General features: G+C 41.5%; 1 protein-coding gene across 2 annotated transcripts in view; it reads right to left on the bottom strand.

Annotated features, from left to right (window-relative positions):
* The window catches only part of chst7 (carbohydrate (N-acetylglucosamine 6-O) sulfotransferase 7), a 44286-nt gene that overhangs the window by 34446 nt on the left and 1634 nt on the right, over positions 1-8206 (bottom strand). The gene's annotated exons all lie outside the window — the stretch shown is intronic.

The raw sequence follows: 8206 nt of genomic DNA on the forward strand, positions 1-8206 counted from the left end.
TATATATACTGTATATATATATATTCTACAATGGGGCAAATGAGATGGAGACAGGTGCAGGTGCTTTATCTTTCTCACCCAAGCTTTGGTGTAACAAGAGGGGAATTGAACTGGTGACCTCTCAATTACAGGCTCACCTTCTTTAACCATCTGTGTCATCCCCTTCAGTTGCTGTTACAGATATTGAGCTAACAAATTGATGTGGTAGTAGCTGAGGGTCATTGACAACAAATACTCTGAGTGTGACATCATGATCCCACACTTTTATTTTCATGGTTCCAACAAAAAGGCTACAGCACAGTTTCTTCTCTACATAACTTTATTAAACACTGGTTGCTTTTGATCATGTGAACAAAATAATTTTAATTTGCTTTGAAACGCTCAAACACTGAAATCTACTTTCCACCTTTTTGTTTTCATAGAGACATCCTTGGTGCTTGAATTGCTCTTAGCTAACTGACTTTAGCTGTTGCCTTTAGCCTTTAGCTGTTAAAATAACAGCCTGTAGCTGTTAGCCTTGCTGCTTTTTGCACAGGTCAGAAGAATGGATCAGCCACAAAGATTTGAACTAGTTTAATATTGTCATATGTTTTTAGCATTATATTGAAGTAGCAAACCAGTTGTGGATTCTGGCAGCTCTGAGGGGCCAAAGATATATTTTAAGGTGCTGTATCCAGCTCATGGCTCCTTGTTGAATAGGCCTGCACTACTTGTTGGGTACAAAACACACATGTTGGTTTCTAGATAAATAATCAAAAGCTGAACAACACAACGTCCTCTCGGCTCTAAACTGTCCTCTCAATTGGGAGCCGACAGTCAATCCATGTCCTCAGGGAGAACAGGACGAATCAATACCAGCTCAACGAAAGGATTATGCAGATGAAAAATTACATAATTAGGTCGCTCTGACAATTGTCTGTGTAAAGAGATGAGGAAGGTTATGCAAATAAACCCATTGACTAATTTGAAACATAAAAAGATCCACTTTAAATTAAAAGTAGTAAGACAAACATGCAGCTATGTCTGCACGAACTGCTACAGCAGAGGTCAGACAGAGTGCTGAAAATAGTACTGTTCAAATAATATTTCTAAAATAATGTACGGTTTTTTCATAGTAGAAACATATTTGTGACCCATTTTAGGTGATTCAAGTTTTCAGATTGTGCCAACGAGTTAACATGCCACAGAAACTCTGATTAATGCATTTTTATCACCTGCTACCAAAACGTGTCTCTTAGCAGCATATCTAATGAACAACTGAGTATTTAGGCCCGAGCAGCGAAGCGCTGCTGTAATCGCTCTGTTCAGGCCCGAGCAGCAATTTTTCAGTCAAATGAATTGGCGTTTTGGAAGCCTTCACATATCCCAAAAGTCACCAAATTTGGCGGACTGCTGAAAAATCATGTATTTTAAGGGCGATGAAAAAATTGCAACAGAAACAGATCAAGAGCGCAACCAGGAAATTTCAAAATACCCTCCACATTAACCTAAGTTTGTCATAGAAACAAGAAATTTGGTACGCTTGTCCAACTCCTCAAGATGCACAGAAAACCCTCTGGCACCAACGTTGTATGATAAACAGGAAGGCGGCCATTTTTGAATGCCGGCCAAATTTTCACACCTTTCTAGCAGTTTACAGCCTCCACATTTGAACAAACTCCTCCTAGAGATTTTGCTCAATCGGTTTCAAACTTGGCCATTTGGTCAAAAGGCATGGGGGATGAAAAGTTATCTAAACGGTTTGTTTCAGAGCATGCTGAAGGGGCGGGGCCAGAACTCAAATTTTGACATCTCACCATGAAAAACGAAACGCTAATAGCTCATACATGAAAACTGTCCGAGACATCAAACCGTCAGTGATTGATCCACATCTGGTCCCCTGCAAGACTGAATGGTCAAATCATAACATCAACTAAGCCACGCCCCCTGACAACAGGAAGTGTAAAGTTTTACGTTGAACGGTCCCTATCTGACCCCTGTCACCTGATCAGCATGATAGTGTGTCCATTGACCCAAGACATGTTGGTGTAACGTTCTTTCCAACACTGACAGTTTTGGGTGGAGCATGTGGGCGGCACGGCGTAGCTAAGTAAGACATAATGCCGTCGCCATACGTTTGGCTCTAAATTCCACAGATTTGAGCCGAGGTGCACCAAAATCAGTATGATCGATCATTATCTACCCCTTGAACAGGAATCCTGGATAAGTGGGATTGGGATAAATGGGAGTCATAAGTGGGACAGATAAATAGGAGTGGGATAAATGGGATTTACTTGTCTAAATAAAGGTTGAATAAATGAAAAAAAAAAGGCCAATAGCCTTCACAGCTCACCCTAGAATATTTAAAAACTCAGCCCCAAGCCAATTTATGACCAATAATTCTGAAACTTGGTGAACATCTGTATCTTCTCAGGACCTATGAAAAAGTCTTTTGGAGCCCTGGTCCAAACTCAACAGGAAGTTGGCCATTTTGGGTCAAATTGTCATTTTTGGGCGTTTCTAATTGCAAATTTTAACAAATTCCTCCTAAGGATTTTGAAGGATTACCTTCAAACTTGGTTTATATGCCCTTAAAACATTGGGGAGTAAAAGTTATCAAAAGCTGTTTGTATATGTTAAAGGGGCGTGGCCAGGCCTCAAATTTGTGCTTCACGTTGTTATCCTGATGCATGCTCAATAATCCAGGTAGAAAAATCTAAAAAAGTTAAATCTGGTACTCTGGACATTCAAAAAAACTGATAGAGGACATTTGCAAACTGATGTGTACCACAAACCCACCCACACAGACCAGTATTTGCAGTTTGACTCCCATCACCCTTTGGAGCACAAGTTAGGAGTCATCAGGACTCTGTACCACAGAGCAGACAACGTCCCCACTAGCTCAGGAGCCAGGCAGAAGGAGAAATCCCACACAAGACAGGCTCTAGAGCAATGTGGATATCCTACCTGGGCTTTCCTAAAAGCAGAGAAGAAACCCAAACAGGACTCCAGTCAGCCATCAGGTGAAAAGGAGGAACCCAGACCCAGACCAGTGGTCATTCCATATGTTGAGGGAGTATCAGAGAAACTGAGACGTTTATTTTCTAAACATAACGTCCCAGTGGCTTTTAAACCCCAAAATACAATAAAGACTGGTTCATCGCAAAGATCCAGTCCCCCAGCACAAACAAAGCAATGTTGTGTATGCTGTTCAGTGTCAGGAGGGTGATCAGTCTTACATCGGGGAAACAAAACAGCCACTGGCCAAAAGGATGGCTCAGCACAGAAGTTCAACATCATCAGGCCAGGACTCTGTGGTCTACACTCATCTCCAGGCCAGCGGTCACTCTTTCAGGGATGAAGATGTGCACATCCTGGACAGAGAGGAACGATGGTTTGAGAGAGGAGTAAAGGAGGCCATCTTTGTGAAAAGAAACCGTCCATCGTTAAACAGGGGTGGAGCCTCCGTGTTCAACTGTCCCCCTCTTACAATGCTGTGATTGCTACAAACCGGATTCCAAAAAAGTTGGGACACTAAACACATTGTGAATAAAAACTGAATGCAATGATGTGGAGACGGCAAATGTCATTATTTTATTCGTAATATAACATAGATGAACAGATAAAAAGTTTATTCTCAGTAAATGTAACATTTTAAAGGAAAAATATGTTGATTCAAAATTTCACAGTGTCAACAAATCCCCAAAAAGTTGGGACATGTAGCAATAAGTGGCTGGAAAAGGGAAATTGAACATACAACGAACAGCTGGAAGACCAATTAACACTAATTAGGTCAATTGACGACATGATTGGGTATAAAAAGAGCTTCTCAGAGTGTCAGTGTCTCTCAGAAGCCAAGATGGTAAGAGGATCACCAATTCCACCATTGTTGCGCAGAAAGATGGTGCAGCAATACCAGAATGGTGTTACCCAGCGTAAAATAGCAAAGACTTTTAAGTTATCATCATCAACCGTGCATAACATCATCAAAAGATTCAGAGAATCTGGAACAATCGCTGTGCGTAAGGGTCAAGGCCGTAAAACTCTACTGGATGCTCGTGATCTCCGGGCCCTTAAACGTCACTGCACCTCAAACAGGAATGCCACTGTCAAGGAAATAACAGAATGGGCTCAGGAATACTTCCAGAAAGCATTTTCAGTGAACACAATCCACCGTGCCATCCGCTGTTGCCAGCTGAAACTCTACAGTGCAAAGAGGAAGCCATTTTAAGCAAGCGCCACAAGCTCAGACGTTTGCACTGGGCCAGGGGTCATTTAAAATGGAGTGTGGCAAAATGGAAGACTGTTCTGTGGTCAGATGAGTCACGACTTGAAGTTCTTTATGGAACACTGGGACGCCATGTCATCCAGACCAGAGAGGACAAGGATAGCCCAAGTTGTTATCAATGCTCCGTTCAGAAGCCTGCATCACTGATGGTATGGGGTTGCATGAGTCCTTGTGGCATGGGCAGCTTGCATGTCTGGAAAGGCACCATTAATGCAGAGAACTATGTTCAGGTTCTAGAACAACATATGCTCCCATCTAGACGTCATCTCTTTCAGGGAAGACCCTGCATTTTTCAACACGATAATGCCAGACCACATTCTGCAGCAATCACAACATCATGGCTACGTAGGAGAAGGATCCGGGTACTGAAATGGCCAGCCTGCAGTCCAGATCTTTCACCTATAGAGAACATTTGGTGCATCATAAAGAGGAAGGTGCCACAAAGAAGGCCCAAGACGATTGAACAGTTAGAGGCCTGTATTAGACATGAATGGGAGAGCATTCCTATTTCTAAACTGGAGAAACTGGTCTCCTCTGTCCCCAGACGTCTGTTGAGTGTTGTAAGAAGAAGGGGGGATGCCACACAGTGGGAAAAATGGACTTGTCCCAACTTTTTTGGGATTTGTTGACACCATGAAATTTGGAAACAACATATTTTTCCCTTAAAATGAAACATTCTCTCAGTTTAAACTTTTGATCTGTGATTTGTGTTCTATTCTGAATAAAATATTAGATGTTGGCACCTCCACATCATTGCATTCAGTTTTTATTCACAATTTGTTTTGTGTCCCAACATTTTTGGAATCCGGTTTGTAGTATCACTCAGCCCTCTGTGAACAGTAAACAGCCATCAGGTGCTAATGATCCATTGTTAGGCTGATGGTCCTTCTTGACCATGTGAGCAGCTGGTTCTGGTTGTCAGCAGCAAACTGGTTGATCCACTCTGAGAAGGTGCTATTTAAGAGACTGAGCTGAAAAGAGCATCTCAGACTGAAGAAGTCTTTCGGATGAAAGATAAAACTTTTCTACAATTTCTTTTTTGAATGTCCAGAGGACCAGATTTAACTTTTTTAGATTCACGCTGTTAATTTCCAACCGCTATAACTTTCCCATTGAAAGACCGAAATGCACCAAACTTGGCATGAGTCATCCCTGTTGGATGCCCGACGATCCTCTGTGGTCATATTTTGATGTCATCAGTGCCCCGCCCCCTCAGAACAGCAAGCCCCCCTTTTTTTTTTATTTTTTACTTGGAATGCTCCCTCTCTGACACCCTGGACCTAATCAGGATGATCCTGTGTCAGAAGACATAACAAGTTGGTCTGACTTACTTTAAATTACAAACCGTTTTTGCTGGAGGATGTGGGCGTGGCAGCGTGACGAATTAAGAAGTGACACCGTTGCAATACGTTTGGCTCTAAATTGCACAGATTTGAGCCGAGGTGCACCAAAATCATTATGATTGATCATTATCTGCCCCTTGAACAGGAATCCATGATAAGTGGCCAATAGCCTCCACAGTGCCCCCTACATTATTCCAACAGTTATGTCACAGTGATACATCATTGGATCTGGACCTGATTTTTTGTGCTTCATTAGTGAGCACTTGTAGACACGTTGGTATTGTTGATTCATGACATCACTTAAGTCCCGCCCACTCTTATAAAAAACTGTCGAGTATTGGATGACTCTTCCAGCTTCGCCCTGTGTACGATATTAGACTGGAACTTTGTTCGCCAACTGTTGATTACCACACACGACATGTTGAAAAGCATGAAGGAAGTGCTCGTCAAGCATTCGCACAAAACAGCAAGTCACAGTAACTCCTGTCTGGAAGGTCGGATTTCACCTATACTTGCAAGACCTGCAGCTGGACAAGGATTCACATGGACGAAAGGTGATGTTGAAGATTCTGGAAATGCGCCCCCTGGTGAACACGTGCGGGATTGACACGAGAGCGTTCGTGATGGCGACTGGGTGAACTAGCTGGAGCTCCCGCGGTCGCCGTAAGACCGGAGCGGCGCTTTGCTGCGAGGGCCTCCAGCTGCTTGCAGCTTTCATTAATTTTGTATTTCTCCATTTCTTTCATTTAACAATTATATTTAAGAAAACTAAAATGTTAAAGAGAAGGCATTCATACTGTACATGTATTTTAATGTTCAGTAGCATTTATAGGTCACTTCTCCTCAGGAATCATTTTGTCAGCTTGTTGAATTTCAGAGGAAGCAGGCAGCTTTATCTGAAGCCCACTTGACGAAAACAAAACTCTGCTTGGCCCTGATTAAACAGGCAGCACCCTGAACCCACAAGCTACAAACCGAGAGGAAAATGTTTCTGTGCGCTCAGTTTGATGACATTTTTTAAAATTATTTTTGGTAGGAAGCACATGAATCCAATTTAAACTTGGTAAAAACAAAAAAAGCCCATCACATTAAGAATTGTACACAAAATGATTAGATGATGATAAAGCAGGCATGACTGGAGTGTTGTGTGTGTGAACTATGAGAGCCTCTCTGAGTTACTCACTGAGCTGCAGATGAAAAGGGCCTTTTGTGTCCAATGAATGAAACCATCCAGTTCTGCTTTTGGCTGAAGGCCTCAGCTCAGACTGTGAGTACCAGCTGACACTGACTGCTTCTGACAATATTAGACTTCTCCACAGAAGAACAGTCCTCAGAGCTCACAGACAAGATTTCTGAGGCCGTTTCAGGACCGATCACAAGAAGAGAGAGAAAAAAGTTCCTGGAGAAACGTTGACAGGGACTGCCACGGGGCAGCCGTTTTAAAATTTTGATTAGATTTTTAGTGAATGTTCCCTCTCAGCTACCACCGTACCAAATTTCAACTCAATATGGAAAAAAAAATAAAAATCAAGGAGTTAGACTTTTTTTCTTTTAAGCTGTGGTGGCCATCTTGGATGTTTTGATTTGGATTCAGTACGAGATGGGAAACATTGTCAGCTACAACCTAAATTTCAGCTCTATATATCTAAAAATAGTTGAATTAAAGCCATTTAAATTGTGCTTTGGTGGCCATCTTGGATTTTTTACAATTCAGTAATTATTGGGCATTGCTGTCAACTATCATCACATTAAATGTCAACTCAATAACTTTAAAAATGTCTAATTTAAGCAAAACTCCTACAGCCACACCAGAAATACTGGTGGTAAGGTGCCAGAAATACCTACATTTTCATATCTATACAATACGTATGTGTATCTTTAAGGATGTGGTGGTAGAAAGAGTTTGTCCGATGACTTACTGACTTTCAGAGCCCTGTAAAGAGAGAGCTGCGACTCTTTGAACTCGCCGATACGCGGTCACGTGGTTCATGCAGCTCCAATAGTTCCAAACAGTTCATCCTGTCAGTCAGTCTGAGGCTGCTGGAGCAACATAACACAAAAATCGACTTTTCTTACTTTACCTGTGTCTTTCAGTAATTATTGAGCAGTAACGAACCGATTACTGATTATTTCACAGACTATGCATTTTATCAAAGCATTTTTAGAAGCGGCTGATACATTTATCATTAAATTTTAGAAGGAAACAAGACTGCAAACACACATTTGTTAGAATTTTTTTTATATGCAATACAGTGATCAATATAGCCATGTCAGTGTTTTATAACGTTACACACGTTAAAAAAGATCAGAGTAACTCCTGTTATAAAGTTATTCTGATGTTCTCTGCAGGATAATGCTCCACCTTGTCCTCCAGCAGTTCAGATCTGCTCCAGCTTACCTCAGATCATCTGGATGAATTCATGATTTCTATAGAAGATATTAATTCAACCTTTATTTAAACAGGTTCGTCCCATTGAGCCACGAGGACTCATTTACAAGAGAGACTGAATATAATTGTTCTATTTGTCGTTTTTTATGGCACCAAGTACCTGATAACTGAGTTGATTGTAGCCTGACAACTATTGTAAAACTGTAA

This window comes from Nematolebias whitei, chromosome 3 (assembly GCF_014905685.2).
Source record: "Nematolebias whitei isolate Nwh7 chromosome 3, NemWhi1, whole genome shotgun sequence".
NCBI classification, from domain to species: Eukaryota; Metazoa; Chordata; class Actinopteri; order Cyprinodontiformes; family Rivulidae; genus Nematolebias; species Nematolebias whitei.